The sequence below is a fragment of the Hemitrygon akajei genome, chromosome 17, assembly GCF_048418815.1.
Source record: "Hemitrygon akajei chromosome 17, sHemAka1.3, whole genome shotgun sequence".
Lineage (NCBI taxonomy): Eukaryota > Metazoa > Chordata > Chondrichthyes > Myliobatiformes > Dasyatidae > Hemitrygon > Hemitrygon akajei.
The window spans coordinates 44,846,175-44,871,522 of record NC_133140.1 but is presented as its reverse complement, the minus strand read 5'-3'; the positions used below and the strand labels follow the sequence as shown (position 1 = coordinate 44,871,522).

Sequence of the window (25,348 nt, the reverse complement as noted above, 5' to 3'; positions counted from 1 at the left end):
GGAAGTTGAGGCTAAAAAACCAAGGATGTGTTCACAGTCCTCATTGAAAAAGGGGATGGCCCAACATAAGTAGAGCCTCTGGCGGATGCCATGAAAATGAATGACAGAGACATGACATTTGAGCTTGACACGGTGCAGCGTAACACTGATGGACCAGACTGAATGAGGCCAGTTGGTATGTAAACACTGTACTTACAAAAAGCAGAGTTAGATCCTAAAACTGACACAGGTGAAAGCACTGCAGTTATGGTAGTGAAATGCCAAAGGCAAATTAAAACCTTGCGATTTGTAGTTGCAAACTCCAGATTAAATCTATTGGGAAGAAGCTTACTAAAATATAATCACCTAGATTGGAGAAATATTAAGATGCACGATTCCTGGAATATTTTAGGAGGTACTAAAGTGATATGAAGAGGTTTTCAAAGATGATTGGGCACTTAAGCCAAAATTTATGATCCTTAAGAGGGCATATTCTGGACAGGGTATGTAGTAGAATATTAACTTCAGCAACCAATCTTTATACCTGAATGTGGACTGTAGATTAAATTTAAAATGCAGCTCTGGGCAATATGTCCTAGAGCTGTGAACAGCAGTTAATTGAAAAAAATCAAACAATGCTGACTTAATATTCATTATGGGCGTCTGGAGTGTGGGTACAAAGGAGGAGATGTGAAAGTTAAATGTAATTCAAAGAAAGCATTGTAGATACATTGTAAATATAGAATAGTCCTTTGATCTTTAGCATATAAAATGTCATGTACTATTGGGTCAAACAGGCCTCTTTCTTCAGAGAGTGTCTCATTTTTGTTGAATAAATGACTACTTCATATCAATCAGCTGTATTTCTCCAGTGACTTTATTCACTTTGCAGCATTGGGGGCTTCGTCCAGGGAACACTCGTAACCCATTATGTGGCCAGTGATCTCAGCACTCTAAGTGGGTGAGCATTTTCAAAATTAGCACTCACATTTGGACCTGTTTGGGTTGGTTATGGGATTGTGAGGTACCACGAACACAGTGGAGAGCTGAACCGATAGACATAAAAGTAGTGTGGTGAGTGTGCGTGCATGTGTGTTTATGTAAGAGAGTAAACATTTGTGTGTTCATTTAGTGAGGCAGGGCCACCAGTTGTGAAGGGAGGTTACCGACGGTTTCAGACATCAGAGTGGGGGCGTGCATGCTCATTCTGGGAACTGTAATTTGGCAGACGCGTTTGCGAGTGTGGGTGTATTTTAACAATGTCTGTATCCTTAGTGTAACAGTTTTAAATGCAAAGGAATACAGCAGGCATCATGAGTTCAGATGCATTCAGGTAGCAGATTGCAGAGTATATACTGTGGTGTTTTGTGTGACCGTTTATTTTTTACCATCATTTATATTTTGCGTAGAGTGGGAACTAGTGTGGATGTATTTGAGGGAGAGGTTATCCCCCGATATATCTGTCAGGTCAAGCAACATCAGGTCGAGAACCCTGGTGACCCGAGCCAGCCTTCGATTTTGATTTGGGGATAACGGTGGGATTGACCTAAACATGAAAATGTCATGGGCTAGTGAGATAGACCAGAGGAGGGGGAAGTGACATCATAAAGTGGCTGCAGAGAACTTGCTTTGTGTGCCAGCAGCTGGGGCACATGGCAAGGAACTGCTGGAATAGACACCAGAGGGTAAAATAAATGATTTGTTACAGCTGTGGCTTCTTGGGCCACGGTTGGAGGCAGTGTCCTGAAAAGAGGGGGAAGTGTGGACATCACTCACCAAAACAGGCCGAACCCACTGCAGCTCTGTCGTTCCAGTTTGGCTGCTGAGCAGATTATAGAGCTGGTGAGATCAAGACAAGCAGCTGACAGCAGCCTCTATTGCCAGTGGGGGTATCCACAGATGTACACAAGAGGTTTATTAGGCGGCCAGCAATGTGAAGAGTTGGTGGGCACGGGGTCGTCAGTATTGATAATTCATCTACCATTGCCTATGACTGGTGAGGCGATTTACATTACCAGTGCAGGAGGTGAAATGGGAAGAGAGAAGTCAGCCCCAGGGACCTGAGATTGAGCGAGCGCAGCTTCCTGTAGATTTTTGCGTGTGCCCAAACAATGAAGGTACTATCCTGGGGATAGACACACTGAGTAAGGAAGGTGCAATCATAGACTCAGGAAAAGGAGAAATAACACGGACAAGACAGGGACACTGAATGTGTGTGACCCATAGAGTAGCTAACATGGCCCACAGAGAAACAGCAGCCCCAAGCAGGGAGGAGCGACAGGGTGATGTGTGGGAGTCATGTCAGGAGGTCCTAAGGGGAGGGGCTGAACACAGTCAGGAGCTGTTAGAAGTAACGCAGCTCCCTGAGGTAGCAGTGATTAAAGGCTCACCAGAAAGGGGTTAGTAAGGAGCAGAAAGGGAACGGGTGGGCAGAAATCAGTGTGAGGAGGGCAGCGGAAGGACAAGAATAAACTACAACTGCCCGTTTACACGGAGATGTGAGGGACCTTTGTAACTGACTTGAAAAGTGTTGAAGGACGAGCAAAAGAGCAGCAGCTGATTGCTGATCAGAGTGGACTGTAGGGAGAGGAGGTAGTCCTCCCAAGTCATGGTGCAGGTGCTTCCTGAAAAGGCAGGGTTAACTCCCAGATGGATATGACAAATGACACTTGTTGCTGTGTGCAGTCTCTGCGAGGTCACCAGTGGAAACATTGGACTCGGGTTAAAGCGTACGACTCGACTCCTTGTTGCCCAGTAACAGTGTCATTGCAGGGCGCCCAAGTGATCGACACCAACCAGCAACATCAGATCTGACCTCACCCTGATGGAAGCAGACCCACAGCAAACAGGAAGGCAGGGGACACCGAGAGAACACGACGGCAAGCCGTGAGTAGCATATTAAAGCGTAACAGTGATGGTACTTTGCAGTGAAGGCTGGCTGCTGAAGGTAGATGATCAGTTTTACAGTGTAGAACAGGTGGAAGGGATCTGAGTTACAGCAGAGACTTCAGGTTCCACAAGTTCAATGGCATGGCAGACTGAGAAAGAGAAACTGCACACGGCATCTGAAGGCAGTTGCCCCAGCCTAAATGGGAAGGGAATTCAAACGAGCTGGGCCCTTTCTGTGATTGGACCAGTGATCGACTGGACAGTCTGAAAGGGGGTGCCACTGGAGTGAGGTCCTTGCAGTCATTGAAATAGAGACCATCCCAAACCCTCCTGTACATTGATGAGCGGGCCTGTCAGCCTGATACATTTACATTGCCGGTACCCCTGGAAAGAGAGTAACCATTGGTAGCCACTGCACAATTTTAGCTATCAGAGACTGAAAGGGTGAAGATAAAGAATGTGATTAAACTGCAATCCGCCATCAGGGAAGGGGTCAACAGCATATGAATGACAAAGCCGCATTTTACACACTGCTGGTCAAATTTCTGCAACAATCTTTCTGCTTAGTGTCCTGTAGGTAGCCACTTGAGATAATATTGTAGATAGAGATGCCCAAGGAAAATTGGGAGAGGTTCTGTAGCAGGGCATTTCTGATGCCCTATCTGAGTAGGTCCTCAAAGTTGGTCTTTACTGGTACAAATTTATTTTTGTTCAGGAGAGTCAAGAGCAGGGACTGTTGGGGCATATTATGGACACAAGGTGTATGCAAAGTATTAACTTCAATAACCAGTCTTTAGTCCTGAAAGTGGACTGTAGATTACATTTAAAATGCAGCTCTGAACAATCGGTTTCTAGAGCTGTAAACAGCAGTTAATTGAAAAACCAGACAATGCTGATTTAAAACAAGAGAAAAATCTACAGATGCTGGAAATCCAAGCAACATGCACAAAACGCTGTAGGATCTCAGCAGGCTAGGCAGCATCTATGGAAAAGAGTAGAGTCAACAATTTGGGCCGGGAGTCTTTATCAAGACTGCATTTTGGGTGTCTGCAGCGTGGATGCGAAGGAGGTGTGATAGTTACATGCAATTCAAAGGAAGCATTGTAGACACACTGTAAATATAGATCTTTACCATATTAAAAAGTCACATAATATTGGATCAAACAGGCACCTTCCTTCAGAGTGTCTCATTTTTGTCAAATAAAAGATTACTTCATATCGATCAGACACATCTCTCTGGTGACTGTTCACACTACAACAATCCTGACATGTCATCTTAGTCCTTCAAGCCAAGCTGAGTGCCTTATGCGATGAACCAACATTGGAGAAAAAGTGACAGGCCTCTGAAGAAAATATTCAACTGAGTAAAATCTAAGTGGACGGCACTCAGTGACTGAGCATTAAGGCATGGTGGATCCGTCATGATTTGTGGAGATTAAATGTTGATTGTTAATCCAAGTTCAACCCTGGAACAGTATCGCATTCCTGGAACAGAATACGGATTTACTGCTTTGTCTGAAGGGCAGCAGTTCACTATGTTGGATACAACTCATGGTTATCAATAGATTGTGTGGGAGAATCTGTGGAAAGAGTGTTTGACTGTCAACACAGAAGGACTGTTTCGCTTATAACTGACTATCTGTCAGAAATTTAACTGCACCTGGTCACAGTCAGTGAACCAGAGAGGTTGCTGCAGAGCACTCCTCGGTCTCTGTGTATTTGGACGATATTCTGGTTGTGGAATCCTTGAGAGATGAACACCTGCAGAATCTGGAAGAAGCAGACAATGTAGCTTGCATTGAAAAAGTTGTGAGTGCACTTTCTTGGCAAGTGAAATACAATACTGGCACACCAAGTGGACGGGAAGTGGAGGTGGACTGAAATTCACGAGAAGCCTTTTCTGCTTTCCAAAGAGTTGCCACAGCAGGCTAATGCACTTGTCCACTATCACAGACTGAATTAATCTTTTTTTGTGTGTGGAAGCCCCATTTCTAGCTGTACAATTCCATAACTCTAAACTCAGCCTCCACCTTATTTGTACATTAACATTATAGTAGACTGGACCTTCAAGCGAACATTGTACTTAGATCTCTCACTTGAATTCTGATCCCTAATTCCAGATTTGTAGTTCTGCACGGTTTGTGATTGTCTAAGATTGAAATAATCAGTTAACTTTTACACCGCTTCACTAAACACCTTTGCCTTTTAATTTCATTAGAAAATTTGTGAATTACTGTATGCTTCTGTGCACATTGCAAAGAATTAAATAATCTTTCATAGAGTACTACTTTGTGAAATGCATTACAAGTAATCAGCACCATTAATTTCCATGATCTAATTATCCTATGAAATATTTCTAGATATTCTATGTGAAACATTTTGGTTTCCTCAGCTGCATAAATCTAGGGAAGACAATTTCTGGCTCCGCCAAACATGTGAGGTTGAGGCACGACCCCACCCCAAACCCCTGTTTATGTGAATGCTGAGTAATTTGTTACCCATTTACAAATGATTGCCACGAAATAACAGACAGTACATCACATACAATTAAAAGATGTAGCTTTATAATTCTTAATTTGACTAAAGGGCTAGTAAAGAAAAGGGCCCATTTTAACAAAACAGTCTAATGTGCATAAGCTGGAGCTCATGGTTTCCGCAGGTCACCAATCCTCAATCGATCTCTCCCCGGGCTTTGTTGAATCACGGTCCCACTCCGGGTCGAATTCTACAACCTCTTCTCTCTTCATATCCCTCGAACCACACAAAACCCCCACAAGCCCAACCTTAGTGTTCCTCAGCAGATAAACCTCCCCTTCAATTCAACCATCCTAATTTGATGGCAGACGTGACTCCTCATCCCTTATCTTCACCAATAAAGGAACAATCAGCAAAAGGTGAAAACAAGCAGCTCACACAGAAGAGCACAAATTGAAATACATACAGCATAAAAGTAAAGTAATATCAACCAAAGCATTAGATGTGCATTGAACTGAAAGCCTCAGACAGGAAATCTTATCTCTTTTGGCTGTCAAAGTAACCAGCCAGAGTCTAAGTAACTATTTCAGGCTTTTCAAGAACACATAATACTTCCTATCATTTCAGTGCTTATTTGATTTAATAGCTAACACTGGCTGGACTATGCCTCTGCTGTCTTACTACATGAGTAGAGTCAGTCATTTTCCAAAGTACTCATTCAGGAGCCACTCAGCTCCTGCTCCTCCTTCCCACACAGTAATTGACTGTTGTACTCTCTCCTGCTCACCCTCACTCATGTTCAGCCATTACTGTGTTGAGCAATGGCATTCATGCCTCAGACTGTGGTGGTCACCAATGCTGCAAGTCTCCTGTTTGACACAAAGTTTGTTTTCTTCACTTGACATCTGTTGCCAGCTTGTCGTTAGTATAGTTTCTCCCTCTAACTACATGCAATACCAGGAATATAATGAATCACCATGTAATTGCTGGAACAAATGTATTTTGCTTATTCAGTGCCTTCCACCTTCACCGGGCATTTGCACATACGTCATATATGTCACACGTTTACTTTTGCCGTAATTCCTTCCTCTTTTAATTAGACACAATATTCCATACTCAGTCTAGAGTTCATTTTTGGATAAAAGTTATTTCAATTTAGATCAGTGGACTGGTATCTTTCTTGTCTATTCCCACACCATCATTCCTGTGGTTCCTTAATCTCTCCTCCATCCCATCCTATCACCAATCTTCTCCTCTGATCTTCTTTTTCTCCTCCACTTTCTCTGCACCTTTGAACATTGTGCATCTCCCTTTTTCATTTTTGACAAAACATTGACATCAACGTTATTCCTCTCCCCACAGATGCAGCTGGATTTGCGAACTATTTCTAGAATGTTCTGTTCTTATTTCACATTTCCAACATGATCAATATTTGCTGTGTGATTCTGGGCATCTATTTAAGGGAAGTGCCAAGACTAGGAGGAAAGGAAAAAGCATAAGTGAAATAATACCACTGATAGAGGCCTGAAACATGAAGGAAATCTGCTCTTTTTTTGTTTCAATGCTACACATTAAAGAAAAGTTTTGCAGAGGGATTCATTTTTATGCAGTATTTGCAATAGAACGCAAAGAAGAATGATAGGATCAATTACATTGTTGTTTTAGGGTCAATGGCTCAACGTAATTTATTGCTGAAGTCAAAAAGTGTACAGAAATGCTGGCAGACTGTTTCTGCAGAGCATTAAAAGAACATGAAGATATTTACTAGCAATAGGGATGGAGGCAAAATCCATAGCAGTATTTAAAAGTGGAAGTAATTAATTATTTGCATAATCTGTTTTTGAAGGTTATTCGCAAAAGTCAAGACGAAGGAAGGTGGTTAGCTTTTCTGAGAACATCTTGCATGACGAGCCCAATACTCCTCTGCTGAGATCCAAAAAATGTTTTAATTCTGAATGTTGAGTAAAATGTTAACTGGCCTAGTGTAAACCAGATTAAATTGTTTATTACTTTGAATGACACTTGCCAGAAAATTCAAGTCAAGTCAACTTTTATTGTCATTTCGACCATAACTGCTGGTACAGTGCATAGTAAAAATGAGACAACGTTTTTCAGGACCATGGTGTTACATGACACAGTACAAAAAACTAGACAGAACTATGTAATTAAAAAAAAACAACACAGAGAAAGCTACACTAGACTACAGACCTACACTGGACTGCATAAAGTGCACAAAAACAGTGCAGGCATTACAATAAATAATAAACAGGACAGTAGGACAAGGTGTCAGGCCAGGCTTTGGGTATTGAGGAGTCTGATAGCTTGGGGGAAGAAACTGTTACATAGTCTGGTCGTGAGAGCCCGAATGCTTCAGAGCCTTTTCCCAGATGGCAGGAAACACCAGTTCCTCCAGGCCCTCCACCAAGAAGAATATCAACTTCTATTTGTATAGCAGCTTTAATGGAGACAAATGTCATGAAATGCTTTGCAGGAGTTCTATCAAACCAGGTTTGACACCAGCCCACATAAGACTTGGCACAGAATTCGTGAAGCCCACTGATCCAAAATGTACTGTTACATACCCCGTGGGTATCTTATGACAATCTGATGACCATGATGTAATTGAGTATCCGGTGAGCATGATGTAATGGTCTTGTGATGGTGGTGTGACGTAATTTTCCACCAGTGTGAGATCACATTATGACGTTCTCAACAGGTATAAAATGGGAAAGCCCGCTGTGACGCAGGAATTTTGAGTTGAGTCGTCGTTCAATTCATCAGTTACTCCATTATGCTGTGTATTTATCTCATGATGCAGTTTTGTTTTAAAGTGGAGTTTTACTTTCTACTGTAAGGTACAGAATCATTGTGCATTCAGCTTTGCCATTCGCCGCCAGTTTGTTTGGTGTATCTTTGATTTAATTTTAAAGTCTAAGTTTTGGAGAGTGAAGACTTTACTGAAGTATGGTGTTACGAACCCTGTAACGGGGTCACTTACCAGCAAAGATAGAGAGGTCCGTTGAAGTCTGATGGTACTATTTTTAACAGTATTTATTGATAAAAATACACAAAAATAACATCGATGCAAACATACAGATAATATACGTCATCAATACTAAATCTAAAAGTGCGGGTATAATAATAATCAATAAGAAATAGCTCTATCATTGTCTAGGGGATAATGTATTGTCCGATGGAAATATAAAAGTCACTCAAGTTCATTCAAGCTGCAACTTTTGGTTGGAGAGAGAGACGGATTAAAACTTGCCCATTCCTTTTATGATGCCAATCCTTCGAGAGTTGTTGGGGCTGATTTCTCCTTTGTTGTTAGCTAAAGCCGTTCTTCTGTGGCAAGGCCCACCAATTCCGAGGCAAATGGAAAAGGACGCACGTGGCTTTCCACCGGCTTTCGCTATTACGCTGTTACAGGATTTCTAGCGTTTCTTCTGGTGCGTCTGAGGGGCTGTTCCCACAGACCCTCTTTTAACCCCACTCACGGGGTTTCAGATGTCAATCAGGGTGGAATGATGCCATCCCCCAACCAGCCCACATTGCCTGAGAGCTTCCACGAAGCACAGTACTCAATACACAATTCCGTCTCCAAGAGACAATGGCCGTTTCCCATAGCTTTGTATCGCCGAGGGGCCAAGACATTCCAAATGTCTCTCTTTCATTTCCTGGGTCTCCTGACCTGAATTAATAGCGATCTTGCGATTCTCAAAAAGGAGGGGGCAGCTTTGGGACCCTTTGACCCCTCAGAGTTGGGCACAGGCGTAACAATGGGAACCCAAAGTATTGAGTAAAGTTGGTATTGTCTGGCGGGTCTTCGTTTAGAAAATAGTGACCTGCTTCTGAGATAACCCTTGCCTGTAAGAGCAGAAAGGGTTGTGCAGTGTTATTCGCCAAGAAAAAGGTCAGTTCCTTGAAGCCGTTTTTATTTCCTTTGTCATGAATCCTTCAGATAAACCATCTGTCGTCTAGGATCAGCAGTAACATCACGTCATTGAGGAATTTGTTACTTCAGGAAAGTCTCTCCTAATTGACAGTATAAATCACTTGGACCTTCACATTTACCACTTTAAGATTGTGTTCACATTTACCACTTTAAGAACTGTTCCAGAGTTGCCATATAGCAGCTAACTTCAGGTTAAGTTAGTCATTTGTTTACTTTCATTTTTGTTGAGCAGACTTTAATAAATTGTTTATTGTTTATAAAACTTGACTCAATTCTATATTCATTGTTGCCGGAGACATATCTCAACAGCACCTTTCGCCAATGGTCCGGAAGAAAACTGCTGATCTAGTGCTCTATACGCATTGATGCAATTATAACATATGATTTGTATTATTTAGGTTTTTTTTTTGAGTTGCACTGTGGAATAGGCACTTCCAGTTCTTCAAGCCCTAATGAGCAACTCCTGGTTTAACCCTTGCCAAATCACGGGACAATATTGGATGACCAATTAGCCTACTAACCAGTACATCTTTGGACTGTGGGAGGAAATCGGAGAAAACACTTGCATGGACCCTTGCATCAGACCTCTTGCTATGTCACTGGACTCAGCACCATACTGAGCAGAAATAACCAAAACTGAGATAAAAGGTTCATTTCACATCTGACCCCTCAGCCACATGTTAGTCATGGCTGGCTCATGCAACATGTCATAACTTGTTTAAATGGGGTCATTGGTCTGGAAGGAAAAAGGTAGTGAAGGGAAGTGATTTTTAATTTTACTTAGCTTTCATTTTTTAAATTAATGTAAACCAGTCAAGTAAATTTTATATTTTTAAAATTATTTATTTAAGTCTCCCTAAGTTGCCCAAGTCTCTAACGAGAAAGGCTATTGACAGCACAACATACCACCAGTGCAATGTGGGGGCAGAATCTGGAGTCTGGTGGCAACTTGTCGACTGCTTTGCTTCACAGGAAAGCTGCAGCAGCATAGCCTTAAACTTGATGAGGCAGATTTGAAGAAGTGATGGACAGCTCTAATAAGAACAGGCATACAGCGTGATCATATTCACAGCAAGGGGTTGGGTAAAAGGAACTTGGTCATATGGACGAGAACATACTGGGCAACAATGCAAATTGGGAGACAAATATGGGGCTTTTGTTGTCAAAGGTGTCTAGTAGCAAGGGCAGTAGGTGACAGTCTCATTCTTAGGAACACAGAGGTCAAAGCTCCATGCACGTTGTTGAAAGAGGTGGGGTTGAGGCATTTGTGGAAATTTTATGTTGAGGAAAATAGACTGCAGACGATCTTTCCTTTCCATATTTGTAAAGTCAGCAGAAAGACAAGTGCAACTTGGAATTCTCCTAGGACAGATGTTCCTTCCCCAATAGATAAGATAATCCATTTAAGATTTGTTCTCCTATTTTGCAAAATTATTTCCTGGAGAAAATGGGAAGTTAAATCAGGAAAGTGAGAAACATTTGGCTGATGTGTTCCCATTAATTTCTTTGTAATGAGGGTGGGTGATTTATGTCCCCACTCTTTCTGGTATCTTTTTCCAAAATGACATATTCAAATGACCCTCATTGATCAGAGGTGAATGGGCTGGTCAGCTAGTGCTCACAGACTGATTGAATTCAAGTGGTATCACAAGTCTTCACTCCTTATCTGCTCAAATGTATGCATGTATACATTAGAGTCAATAGGGAACAGAGTCTGAGCGAAGATGAACTTTAAGAGCCATGTGACAATCTGTTGAGAGACTATACATTTATTAGTTCAGGATCACTGTCAATGTTACTGTCGTCAAACTAGCAGAGTATAATATAAACAAAGTACCCCGACCTTTGTAATAAACATGCTACAGAAGAACTTCAAATGTGTAATCTTACGATAAAAAGTTGCTTTTCTTTTTACGTAGACTTTACTTTGGGAAGTCTCCAAAGGAACTTTGTAATGCTTTCTGCAGAGTCACATTGCCACAGCAACCACTGTAATCCAATCAGCTGTTGGTTCTAAACACACTTTCTGTTGTACCAAATATAATTCTGCGCAAGAGCTGTGAAAACATGCCGACACTGGAAAAAAGATGTAATCCTATATCTGATCACCCCACCCTGCTTAAAGATAATTTTATTCACTCTTCCCACACAAAACAGGGATTCAGTGGGAGTAAACCAACATTGATTTTATGTTGAGAAAAATAGACTGCGGACTATCTTTGTTCGCCATGATCGTAAAGTCCGCATAAAGACGCAAGTGCAACTAGGAATTCTCCTAGGACAGATGCTCCTTCCCGAGTAGATACAAGAATACATTTTTAAGATATTTTTTATAGTGCCTAGCCACTATAACACATGGAAGACACATTGACTCCCTGTGATTTCTCTCTATCTTGCTTCTGTTTACAATTCTTGCATGCCAAAATCAATAATTTAAAATAATTATCAGGTTTAGCTGTCCCAGATTTTCCAGTTTCTGGAATTAATAGAACTTGCATGTTTAAATGGCAGCAGGTACATGTGCTTGCTCGAACTTGAAAGTTCTGAACTTTACATTATAAATGGGAATAACTCATACTTTCTGTAAGTGCTCTACCATTGGACCACTGTGGAGCTCAGTCTTGCTGAGGTTCCACAATGCTTTCTGCACCAAGATCAGACACAGGATTTACCATTGGGGATTGTGGAAAAGAAAGGAACTTCCTTTCGCTTCAGTTTGTGTAGTGTTGATTATTTATTTATTTATTATAATTTTTTAAATGTTTAGCTGATTTTAGTTTAAATATTTTAATAATATTGATTTCCTTAAGTTAAGTCTTAAGAATTTTATAAAATGCTTCTACAGGTCAGGCACGTCTGGAATTATTTAAGGGTCCTCATAGTTCAGTCGGGCAGCAAAACTTTGGGCTGCTCTTCATTGGCAAGAAAGCTTTCAGGTGACACGTAGGGAGGCAAACATCTTCAATATGCTGTTGGCTGCCTGTTGCTCTTCCACTGGTTTGATACTTCCTTGCTCATTCATGGGTCAACAAGGTACACCTGCCACACCAAAACAGTATACTTGTGCTTGGATTGACTGTAGGCTGTATTTTTGGGCAGTAGACCTTACCCAATAATTCTGTATTGTAGAGATATGATTACAAGAATAAAAATCTTCCTTTTTAATCTGGCTCTGCTAACCATTTAGTCAAGTCACTTTTTTTAAAGTGATAAACATTCTTATATTTCATTGCTGAGCATCACTGGGCTTGATGGCTGAAAATATTTTCCTCAGCGAAGTTGCAATTTTAAAAACTCTTCCTCTTTGAGGAGGAAACTGGTCATGTGAAAAATGCAAATATCTGTTAAAATGGAGCTATAGTAACACTTTTAAAGAAACTAGTAAGCCATCGACACAATGTAAACATCAAAAACCATTTTCATCATAATGTAAAGTACACCTGCATAAACAGAAATGGTTGAATAATAAAGCAGAAAATTAAAACTCAATATTAAAAGTCAAAATGTAGAAAAAAATAAAGTAAAGAAACACTTGGCAAATATGCAAATTTGAAATTGATATAGAAATATGGGACAGAAGGATTGAATTCTACTTCAGCCAATCAGAAGAGCTGCTGGTTGACAGAAAAATAAGTAGAATGCAAAGTTCATTTGTTGATGCTACTGTAAACCTGAGCTGATAGACACAGAAGAAAGCAGTATTAAGGACTTACACAAAAATCATTCTACTGTTAGAATAAGGCATGGGGACACCACCAACTTATTACATGCCATCTTGTCTTTGCAATATAGTGTCACTGCGTCCAAATCTTGAAGATCCCTTCCGAACAATTCTGGGAGCTCCTTCACACAGCCTTGAATGGCACACTAGTGCAGCTGGTAGAGCTGCTGACTGAAAGCCTCAGAGACCTGGGTTTATTACTGAATTTAGCTACTGCCCGTGTGGAGTCAGCACATTCTCCCTGAGACACTGTGGGCTTCCCCTGGGTACTCTGGTTTCCTCCCACAGTTCAATGACATGTAGATTGACAGGCCACACTAAATTTTCCCTAGTGTGTGGGCAACTGGAAGAATCTGGTGGGATCTGACAGAAATATAGGAAGAATGAAAATAGGATTAGTATAGGTGGGTACTTAATGGTTGGACTGCACATAACAGGCCGAAATTCCCATTTCTCTGCTGCATCTGTATGACTCTCAACTTGTTGAGAACCCTGAGTTATCTGAAATAACTTGTGATAATTCCTACAGAAGTGGTGCTTTTCATAGCAAGAACATCAGCTTAGCTTCAAATTCATATACCTACAAAAGAATGAATGTCTCTCAACTTCAAAAGTTCACAACTCACTCATATACATGTTGGGCTTTTGTACTTATGCACAAGTATGAAGAGGATATTTTCTTACTGATAAAAATTGCTAAATTGCAAAATCAGAACTTACAACAGACCTTTCATTTCCTTTCTTCCTCATGAAGTTATCGTGTGTTCCCTATAAATACACATTAACCACTGTGCACGAGTTTTTTAATATTAATCATTAACAAAATAGAGGTCTGAAAGACTATGAGAGAGAAGATATATTCTCCTGAGGGAAAAATGAGAACCAAGATCATATTGAAAAATGCATTGAAAATTGCATTGAAAAATCTAACAGGGAATTCTGGAGAAACTCCTTTTTCCAGAAAACAAGAATGCAAAATTCTTTACCATGAAGAGTAACTGAGGTGGATAGCAAGGCAATATTTCAAAGCAACTTGGATATATTAGTGAGATAGAAATTGAAGGTAAAGATGATGAAGGCTAGAAAAGCTAAGAAAGCTTATGAAGGGCAGAAATATTAGGTAGCCTATGGGGTAGGCATGTTAGCCTAAACACCTTGATTTTTCTCTGTAAGTACCTGGTAATTACAATGCTTTGTACTTGCAGTGCAATCATGGTAAAATCATTTTGAAAGTTGAGCTGCCTCGGGGATTTTTTTACAATTGGTATCTTAGTGCTTCAAAATAAAGGCTTCTATGGCTTGAACACTAAGGCTAATTGCCAAAATTGTTTCTTTAACAGCAGCTTCAGTGACTTTTCCCCTTGATATATAGCCAACATATTTACTTTAGTAAAGTATTCGACAAGGTCCCTCATAGTAGCCTGACCTAGAAAATTAAGGCACAGGGGATTCACAGAGGCTTGATAGATTGGACTGAAAATTGGCATGGCCATGGAGGACAGAGCATGGAGTGCCGTTATTCTGACTGGGAGTCAGTGGGCTGTCATACTTAGTCATAGAATATTACAGCACTGGAAAAGGCCCCTCAGATTATCCAAACTGTTACACTGCCTAGTTCTATCAACCGGCGCCTGGACCGCAACCCTCCACATTCCTCCCATCCATGTACTTACACAAACTTCTCTTAGAAGTTGCAATCAAAAAATTGCACCCACCACTTCCACTGGCAGCTTGTTCTATACTTGCACCACCCTCTGAATAAAGTCATTTCCCCCTCAGGTGACCCCAAAATACTTCACCTTTCACCCTTAACCTACGATTTCCAGATCTAGTCTCACCTATCCTCAGTGAAAAAAGCCTGCTTGTAATAAATCTACACCCCTCATAATTTTGCATGCTTCTACCAAATCTCCCCTCATTCTCCTATGTTGCAGGAAATAAAGTTCTAACCTATTCAACCTTTCCTATAACTCAGGTCCTCAAATCCTAGCAACATCTTTGTAAATTTTCTCTGTGCTGTTTCAATCTTATTGCTATCTTTTTTTGGTAATTCAAATTTTTATTATTATTTATTCTTATTTTACAAAGCAGCACAGCGTATCATAGAGCAGATACAGTACAACATATTTACACAGCCATCCCATGACAGGAAGGTGACCAAAAGTGCACACAATCTTCCAAATTTGGCCTCACCAACATCTTGTACAACTTCAACAAAACATCCCAATCCCTGGAAATATTCTGATTTATGATGACCAATGTGCTAAAAGCTCTCTTCATGATCCTGTCTATCCGTGATGCCACTTTCAAAAAATTATGGACCTGCGTTCTCAGAGCCATTTGTTCTACCGTATTCCTCAGTGCCCTATCATTCACTGTGCAAGTCCTACCCTGGTTTGTCCTCCAAGTGCAAAACCTCACATTTGTCTGCATCAAATTCCATCCTCGATTTTCAACCCATTTTTACAGCGGGTCCAGATCCCACTGCAAGCTTTGATTCTTTGCCTTTCACTATGTTTCCAATCTTAGAGTCATCTAGAACTTGCTGAATTGGTTTGCCACATTATCATAAAAATAATTTATGTGGATGACACATAACAATAGACCCAGCACCGATCCCTGGCACACCAAAGGACTCCAGTCAGAGAGACAACCTTCCACTATCACTCTCTGGCTTCTTCCACTAAGCTAATGTTGATCCAATTCACTACTTCATCCTGAGTGCCAAGTCACTGAACCTTATGGATCAGTCTTCCATGTGGAACTTTGTCAAAGGACTTGTTAATGTCTATGTACACAATATCCACTGCCTTTCCTTCAGTAATGTTCCTGATAACCTCCTTGAAAAACTCAATAAGATTGGTTAGGTATGACCTACCATGTTGACTTTCCTGATCAGTTCCTGTTAATCCAAACACTTATATTTCCTGTTTCTTGGAATACCTCCAATAATTTACTGACTACTGATGTCAGGCTCACTGGCCTATAATTTCCCATCTTATTTCTTGAACAACATTAGCCATCCTCCAGTCCTCTGGCACCTCACCTGCACTTAAGGATTTTTAAAATACCATTGCCAGGGCCCCTACAATTTCTACAATAGTTTCCACAAGGTCTGAAGGGACATCTTCTCAAGCTCTAGAGACTTATCTACCCTAATTTTCTCAAGAGAGCAAGCATGTCCTCTTCTATAATGCATATATGGCCCATGACCCCACACCTCTTTTGCCTTACTTCCATGGATTCATGTCCACTCCCAAGTAAATGCAGATGCTAAAAAAAAATTATTTCCCCCATCTCTTTTGGCTCCATGTATAAATAACCAATCTAATCTTCAAGAGGACCAATTTTATCCCTTGCTATCCTTTTGCTCTTAATATATCTGTAGAAGCCCTTGGGTTTACACTTCTCATCTGCTCAAGCAACCTTGTACTTTCTTTTAGCCCTCCTGATTTCCTTCTTCAAAGTAAATTTATTATCAAAGTAGATATATGTCATCATATACAATCTGAGATTGTTTTCCTTGTGGGCATTCACAATAAAGCTAAGAAACACAATAGAATCAACAAAAGACCACACCCAACAGGGTGGACAAATAATCAGTATACAAATGACAACAAACTTTGAAAATACAAAAAGAAAATAATAATAAATAAACAAGCCTTAAATATTGAGATCATGAGATGAAGAGGCCTTGAAAGTGGGTCCAATAGTTTTGGGAACAATTCAGTAATTGTCAAGTGAAGTTATCACCTCTGGTTTAAGAGGCTGATGGCTAAGGGATAATAACTATTTACCCTTACTATCCCTTAGCCTTAACAGTCACATACTTACAGAGACAAATCCAACCATCTTCCTCAGGCACAAGTTACTCCAATGACAAGTCCTCCAGAAACAGTTCCATATATACCCTCTCCAGTGAGCAGGGAATGGTCAGGGCTTAATGACCAATCCTGATTGGCTGGTTCTGAATTGCCTATTTCTGGTTTGAATTGGCCTTGTTCTGATTAGTCGAGTTTTTAGGCTAAACCCTCTTTTGGAATGTGTGGTCTCAGATTGAAGCTATCTCTACACTCTTAGAACCGACATTTAAGTTGCCCACATGCTCCATCTCTAGTGATTCTCTAATCCTCCTCTTGTAGGGATTCTTTTCCTTGCCAAGGATCCTGGTCTCATCAGAACTTGGTCTATATGAGCATGATAGGCAGAGTTCAGTGATCCCACTTCATTCTGTTCTCAGGTCTTTTGAGACATTGTTATGTTCTGCTACCCTGATCTTCAGTGGCCTTCCAGTCTCACCAATATATGCTTTTTGGCAACGTGGTAGAGGTATGGAGTACACAACTCCCTGACACAGTTCTTTAGGTCTTCCAGGGGCCATGTTGCTTAGCCTTTTTCTAATTGTGTCCTCACTTTTCGCTATTAACTAAACACGATATTTTTGGCAAATTCATCTTAGCTTTTCAGTTAAGCTGCCATAATCACTATTCTATCTGGAGTTTGCCTTTGTTTTGGTGTTATGTTGCACTCCATTCCTTTCTCAATTATGTGCAGAAGGTAGTCATTTTTCTTGAATGCTTCTCTGATCTTTTTGCACTCTTCCTCATTTGCAGCTCTAGCTGTGCGCAAGGTATTTGCTCTTAGTGCCAGGCTTCGAACAATGCCAAGCATTGCCTTCTTTGGATGATTTGACTGGAAATTCAGGCACTGGTCTGTGTGAGACTTTTTCCTGTAAACACTCAGCTCCAGCTTGTCTACCATCCGTTTTACCTGGTGGTGTGGCTTCTGAGGCTCCCGTACCTTCTTCCTAATGGTAGCAGTGAGAAGAGAGCATGACCTGGATGGTGGGGATCCTTGATGATGGGTGCTGCTTTCCTGTGACAGTGCTCCATGTAGATGTGCTTAATAATGGGAAAGACTGTATCCAATGCTTTTTGTAGGCTTTTCTGTTCAAGAGCACTGGTGTTTCTATACCAGGTCATTACACAACCAGTCAATATACTCTCCACCACACATCTGTGCAAGTTTGATAAAGTTGTAGATGACATGCTGAATCTTGGCAAACTTCTAAGAAAGTAGAGGCGATGCTGTGCTTTCCTTGTGATGGCATTTGTGTGGTAGACCCAGGACAGAACCTTTGCAATGAAAACATGGAGGAATTCATGAGGACTGGCTCATGCACCTCCAGTTTCCTCCTCCTGAAGTCAATAATCAGCTGTTTGGTCTTGCTGATATTGAGAGGTTGTCATGGCACCACTCAACCAAATTTTCAATCTCCCTCCTATATGCTGATCCATCACCTTATTGAATCAAACACTTAATAGGAAGTATTGCAATTGTTACACTTCTCAACTGGCTCATTGTTCTTTGCTCTCTATACCTGCTATACAGATTCTTCTTCTTCTTAACCAGGGCCTCAATATCTCTTTAGAACAAAGATTTTCCAAACCTGTTCATCTTGCCATTTATTCTGACAGGAACATAGAATGGCTGTGCTCTCAAAACTACACTTTAGAAGGCCTTTCACTTACCAAGCATCCCTTGGCCACTGAATAACCTATCCAAATCCATACTTGCCAGATGCTATCAAAATTGGCACTTAGATAGATAGATAGATAGATAGATAGATAGATAGATACTTTATTCATCCCCATGGGGAAATTCAACATTTTTCCAATGTCCCATACACTTGTTGTAGCAAAAACTCATTACATACAATACTTAACTCAGTAATAATATGATATGCATCTAAATCACTAACTCAAAAAGCATTAATAATAGCTTTAAAAAAGTTCTTAAGTCCTGGCAGTTGAATTGTAAAGCCTAATGGCATTGGGGAGTATTGACCTCTTCATCCTGTCTGAGGAGCATTGCATCGACAGTAACCTGTCGCTGAAACTGCTTCTCTGTCTCTGGATGGTGCTATGTAGAGGATGTTCAGGGTTTTCCATAATTGACCGTAGCCTACTCAGCGCCCTTCGCTCAGCTACCGATGTTAAACTCTCCAGTACTTTGCCCACGACAGAGCCCGCCTTCCTTATCACTATCACATCACTTGGAACTATCACATACTAGAAGGCATAGATTTAAGGTGAGAGAGGAACAATATTACAGGAAATGTGTGAGGTAAGCTTTTTACACAATGATTGGAATATTTTTAAATTGTACTTTCAAGGGCGGTGGTAGAAGCAGATATGGTAGTAATATTTATAGGAATCTAAATAGATGAATGAACAGGCAGGCAATGAAGAGGTGTAGACAACAGGCAGATGGGAATAATTTATGAGGGGTGATTGATAAGTTCGTGGCCTAAGGTGAAGGAGATGAATTATTAACTTCAAGCTTTCTGCCTAATCACTCAAAGAGTTGACCTGCATGTGCATGTAATGAGAGCTGTATAACTCATCTCCTTCTACCTTAGGCCACAAACTTATCAATCATCCATCTGTGGACGTTTTCTGGAGGTCCAAGATCCGTACGCTCCATGACCGCTGGACTAAGTGTGTAAATGTAGGAGGGGACTATGTTGAAAAATAAGTGTTCTAGGTTTTCTAAAATTGACTCCTACCTTAGGCCACGAACATATCAATCACCCCTCGTAATTTGGTAGCAGGGATTGAAGAGTTTGTTTCTCTGATGTATTGTTCTATGGTCTATGATATACTGATGGATATTTAGCACCTTTGTGTTGTGCTATTACAGCTTACTGCTGTTCGAGACTACATCGCACAATAATATGCCCCTCTTTGCGCTTGTAATGTCCTACCTACCTGATCAGAAAGAGTATTTGAATATCAGGGTCTGAAACCAACTTTCATGGTCAATTAGAGAGCAGAGATCTCTCCCTTCCTAAATGCTTGTGAGCCACATACTCCTGAACAGTAAGCATTTGAAAACATTTGAGAGATGTCCAATGCTTTTTATGCAAAATCCTCTAAATCCATTTCCAGGCTAAGAATGTTATCTCATTCTCCAGAGCCATCATACTTAGAAGTGTGAGCCCAATTACACTCTGTCAGTTCCATTTGGCGGGCCATGCCTGATGCATGCTGACACCAGACATTTTACACCAAGCTCTATTATTACAAGAGATTACCAGGCAGGTATTTAAACAGTTCAAGGTCACTTTCAATCTTTTTGGAAAAATGTAACATTCCCACCAGCCTTGGCTGCTCAAAATTGAGAAAGAACATTTGGGATGGCATTGAGTTCATTCATCAGAAGCACACATGTCAATGGTGGCAGTGCATCATCTCCCAAACTACCACAATTGTATGTCCCACCAGGCACATTTTAGCCTATCTGTGCAGACTTTTTTGATCTGGAGTAGAAGTCATTCATCCACGAATCTGAAGAGTTGTGCCACAGATTCCTTTTTTTACTTTTCAGTCTGATCTTATATTGAAAGAATGTTGCATTGCCTTTTGAAAGATCCGACAAATAGATGATTCATCAACCCTCATTAGTGGGACATTTCAGAAGAGAGTAGGAGAGTTCTCCAAAGTAACCTGTCCAACATCCATCACTCTACTAACTCATCAAAGTGTATTATTTGACAATATCTGACTTCAGTTTGTGATGTGCAAATTAGCTATAGTATAATAGTGACCCCGCTTAAAATTGTGTTCATAATTGTAAAAATTAACTTAAGTCATTAATGAAGAACATACTATATTGGATCATTTCCTCAGGAACATCCTCCCCCAGTCTGTAAACCAGCTGTGAATAACACCAACAATGTTCTAATTGGCAGACATCTAGAATTAGTGGTAGCTTCAGAATCCCAAGTCACCAGTAAGTTCCACCAATGCATTAATAAAGGGACAGACCTCTGCAGTTGCAACTTTGGACTATGGCGGTACAACTTTGAAATCGCTGAGGAATTTAAAATTCTGGCAGCTTAATCCTTAATGTGTAATTTAGTTTAATGAGGTTGCCTAAAACTTGCATTTATGCCAGAAGTGTTTGTGAGATATCACAATATAATTTAAATTAACATTCGACATAGACAAGAGTTCACATTTAATCTTATAGAACTAATTTCCATTTCAACATGCAGTTTTCATCGTGAAAGTTCATAGTCTGTGGCCTGGACACCACCGGATTAAGTTACAAGAGAAATCAATGTTCAGTGCAGTCAGACTTCACGTGAAGCAATGTGATGCTAAAATTCTATCAAAAACCTGCAACTTGAAGGGAGAAAATCCAGGTACTGCAGAAACCTTTAGGATAAGCGGTTAAAGTTGCCCAGACTACATTCCCATGGGAATTTGTTAACTTGTGCTGTCCACTTAAATACATTCTCCAGAGCTGGAGAAAACTCCATCCCATAGCAGCATATCAGCATAGTTTACTGATGTATGCTGGTGCCATTGTGGCTGAAGTGCTACAACGGCATCATCGTGCTCCATCACACATCACTACCCCACTCTTTGGTTTTTGTGCTATTTGTTGTAACTCATTATAACACATTTATGTCCCGCACTGTACCAATGCCACAAAACAAGTTTCATGACATATGTCAGAGATAATAAACCTGATTCTGAGCTCTGATCTGAGTGATCCACCTGGGCTTTTAGTCAAACTGTAAACCAGTTACATACAACATTTTGAGAAAATGTGTTCCTTTACCCCTCAAAAGGAAATAAGCACCTGGGAAGCAGGAGCAGGATTATTGTAGAGGATAATCGCCAGGACTTAAGAACTTTTTAAAAGCTATTATTAATGCTTTTTGAGATAGTGATTTAGATGCATATCATATTTTTTACTGAGTTAAGTATTGTATGTAATTAGTTTTGCTACAACAAGTGTATGGGACATTGGAAAAAAGTTGAATTTCCCCATGGGGATGAATAAAGTATCTATCTATCTATCTATCTATCTAAAGGTCAAGCTCATTGGTGAAGATGGACCCACCTGCAGGCCAGATTATGTAAAAATGGCAAATTGCCCTTTCTGAAAGATGTGAGTGGAGCCTAATTCTCCCCTCAAATGTTGCTTCTTTTGGCTGGGTTATAATTGTTTTGTTCAATTGAATCAATGAAAGTGCAGCTTAGGTATACTTTGTGCCAACTTATCAATGAAATCTCAGTACCATGATTTGTCAGATCTTGCTGTTTTTCCAAATGAAACTGACCTTCATTACCTTGGAAACAAGAGGAAATCTGAAGATTCTGAAAATCCAAGCAACACAAACAAAGTGCTGAAGGAACTCAGCAGGTCAGGCAGCATCTACGGAAAAGAGTAAAGTCAACGTTTCGGGCCGAAACCTTTTGGCAGGGCTGGAGAAAAAAAGCTGAGGAGTAGATTTAAAAGGTGAGGGGAAGGGAGAGAGAAGCACAAGGTGATAGGTGAAACCTGGAGGGGGAGGGATGAAGCAACGAGCTAAGTAGATTGGTGAGAGAGACAGAAGGCCATGGAAGAAAGAAAAGGGAGGGAGAAGCACCAGAGGGAGGCTATGGGCAGGTAAGATGATAAGATGAGAAAGGGAAAAGAGGATGGGAAATGGTGAAGACGGGGGATTACCAGAAGTTTGAGAAATCAATGCTCGTGCCATCAGGTTGGAGGCTACCCAGATGGAATATAAGGTATTGTTCTCCAGATTAAGTGTGGCCTCATCTATGGGTACTCACATGGGTCCCTATCTGTTTGTCGGCTGTGTACAGCAGTCTATGTTCCAAGCCTACATTGGTGACCATCCCGCACTTTTTACGCTACATTAACGACTGCATTGGTGCTGCTTCCTGCACCCATGCTGAATTCATCAACTTCATTCACTTTGCCTCCAACTTACACCCTTCCCTCAAATTTACCTAGTCCATTTCCAACATCTCCCTCCCTTTTCTCAATCTCACTGTCTCTATCTCTGGAGACAACTTATCCACTGATGTCTATTGTAAACCCACAGACTCTCACAGCTACTTGGACTATACCTCTTCCCACTCTGTTACATCCCCTTCTCTCAATTCCTCCGTCTCGGCTGCATCTGCTCTTAGGATCCAAAACGAAGGAGATGTCATCCTTTTTCAAAGAAAGGAGCTTCCCTTCTTCCACCATCAACGTCGCCCTCCACCGCACCTGTTTCATTTCGCATATGTCTGCTCCTCCTGCCACCTTATCAGGGATAGGGCTCCTCTTGTCCTCACCTACCACCCCACCAGCCTTCCCGTCCAGCACGTAATTCTCTGAATCTTCTGCCATCTCCAATGGGATCCCACCACTAAGCTCACTCCCCCCCACCCCCACTTTCTGCTTTCCACAGGGATCCCTCATCCATTCATCCCTCCCCACTGATCTCCCGCCTGGCACTTCGCCAAGCACCTACATTTCATCCACCAGAAAAAGTGGGATCTTCCAGTTGTCACCTGTTTTACTTTCACTTCCCATTCCCATTCCGTTATGTCTATCCATGGCCTCCTCCACTGTCGTAATGAGGCCACACTTAGGTTGGAGGAACAAAACCTTATAACCTGGGTAGCCTTCAACCTGATGGCATGAACATCGATTCCTCAAACTTCTGGTAATGCCCCCTCCTTCACCATTTCCCCATCCCCTTTCCCCTCTCTCACCTTATCTCCTTGCCCACCCATCGCCTCCCTCTGGTGCTCCTCCCCCCTTTTCTTTCTTCCATGGCCTTCTGTTTCTTTCACCAATCAACTTCCCAGCTGTTTATTTCATTTCTCCCTGTTCAGATTTCATCTATACCCTTGTGTTTCTCCTTCCCTCCCCCCCCCTTTTAAATCGACTCCTTAGCATTTTTTCTCCTAACCTGCGGAAGGCTCTCGGCCCAAAACGTTGACTGTATTCTTTTCCATAGATGCTGCCTGGCCTGCTGAATTCCTCCAGCAATTTGCATGTGTTGCTTTAATTACCTTGGATTAGTTTCACTCTGTTAAAGACATTACGGAATTGCAATGTTTCTTTTGCATTTGTTGTTGTTGTTGACTAGCCAGTCCTGTCAAACATCAGATTCTATTGGAAAAGTATTGGTCTACCATAGAAAGCAATCAATAATTTTGTGTATGTTATAAAGAACCATCTATTCAGGGCTACGTTCTCAGGGGGAATAGAACTCAGAATCAGAATCAGGTATACTCTCACCAAAGTACAGCATGTTGTGAAATTTGTTGTTTGCAGTAGCAGTATATTGTAATACATAATAATAAAAACTATAAATTACAATAAAAAGTATGTATAAAAATAAGTAAGTATTGCAACAAGAGAGGGGAAAAATTTCAGAGGAAGTGTTCATGGGTTCATTGTCTATTCCTAAATCTGATGGCAGAAGGGAAGAAGCTGTCCTGAAATGTTGAGTGTGTGTCAACATTGGGGTACCTCCTCCTTGATGGTAGCAGTGAGAAGGGGGCAAGTCCAGGGAGATGAGAGTCCTTGATGATGATTGCACCCCTTTTCCAGGCATCACTCTTTGAAGCTGTCCTTGATGCTGGAGAGTCTAGTGTCCGTGATGGAGCTGGCTGAGTTTACTGCTGTCTGCAGCTTTTTCCGATCTCGTGCAGTGACCCCACCGGACCAGGTAGTGATGCAACCAGTTCGAATGCTCTCCACGGTACATCTGTAGACTTTTGCGAGTGTCTTTGGTGACATACCAAATCTCCTCAAACTCCTAATAAAATATAGCTACTGTCATGCCATCTCTGTACTTGCATTAATATGTTGGGCCCAGAATAGGTTTTGAGGTAGAGATGATATTGATAAACCTTTCAAACTTCCCTCCTGCAGTTTATGATTCAACTCAATACGTTACATTTCAGGCTGCTACCACAGATCATACATTACATGCATTGAATCAGTACATGCAAAGTGACTTGCTCAACCCTTTATTTATTGTGGTTATTTGACATATTTCCTTATTGATGTTAAAGTTGCATTACTGCAAAAGGTGCGTGCAGAGAACTCACAAAAATTAAACATTATTATGCCCAGTTTCTGAATCCTATTCAATCAGGGAGTTTCACTGAGTGGAAAAAAAACAGATTTTTTGGGTAATAATATACTCAGCTGTATAAATATTATCATCAACATGGAAATTACAATATACCTCTGCACTGAGTTTAACTCCGTGCTTCACCACTTTCTTTTCATATTGATATATACAATATCTGTAAGGGCTTTTCTTTAAACCACAATTCTGTTCCTTGAAATTCATTCATCTGAATAACATGAAGCCACTAAATGGACAGTTGCTTATGGCCTGTATGAACACGCAGCCTGTGTACTCTCCGATGCTGCTTATTATTCTTCATGGCGATATCTATTATTTATGAGCAAACTGTTTTGTAAGCATTCCATAAAGGTTGAGTAAAGTATTC

The 25,348-nt window shown here is 40.9% G+C and overlaps 1 long non-coding RNA gene across 2 annotated transcripts in view; it reads left to right on the top strand.

Annotated features, from left to right (window-relative positions):
• Positions 1-2,682: 2,682 nt before the first annotated feature.
• LOC140740655 (uncharacterized) overlaps positions 2,683-25,348 on the top strand; it is a 74,581-nt gene continuing 51,915 nt past the window's right edge. For both annotated transcript variants that reach the window (XR_012101898.1, XR_012101897.1), the window contains exon 1: positions 2,683-2,865. This is a non-coding gene — a long non-coding RNA (uncharacterized lncRNA). The remainder of the gene's footprint in view (positions 2,866-25,348) is intronic.